Here is a 249-nt window from a genome sequence, read left to right as displayed (position 1 = left end):
CCGGTTCGTGGCACGAACCGGTGCTAAAGATTCGCCATGAACCGGTACTAATGGTAGCGGCCCAGCTAGCCATTGGAACCGGCATTAATGATCACATTAGTGCCGGCTCAATTACAAACCGGTACTAATGTGCTTCACATTAGGCTGTTTTTCTACTAGTGAAGGGAACTCCCGGTGATACCGAATGTGGTTTGCTATTAGTGCAACTCGCTTATCCTATGTGTCTAGCATCTAGTAAATGCTTGGTGA

The sequence above is a fragment of the Triticum dicoccoides genome, chromosome 2A (genome assembly GCF_002162155.2).
Source record: "Triticum dicoccoides isolate Atlit2015 ecotype Zavitan chromosome 2A, WEW_v2.0, whole genome shotgun sequence".
NCBI classification, from domain to species: Eukaryota; Viridiplantae; Streptophyta; class Magnoliopsida; order Poales; family Poaceae; genus Triticum; species Triticum dicoccoides.
The sequence above is the reverse complement of the archived record's forward strand: the minus strand, read 5'-3'. Positions refer to the sequence as shown.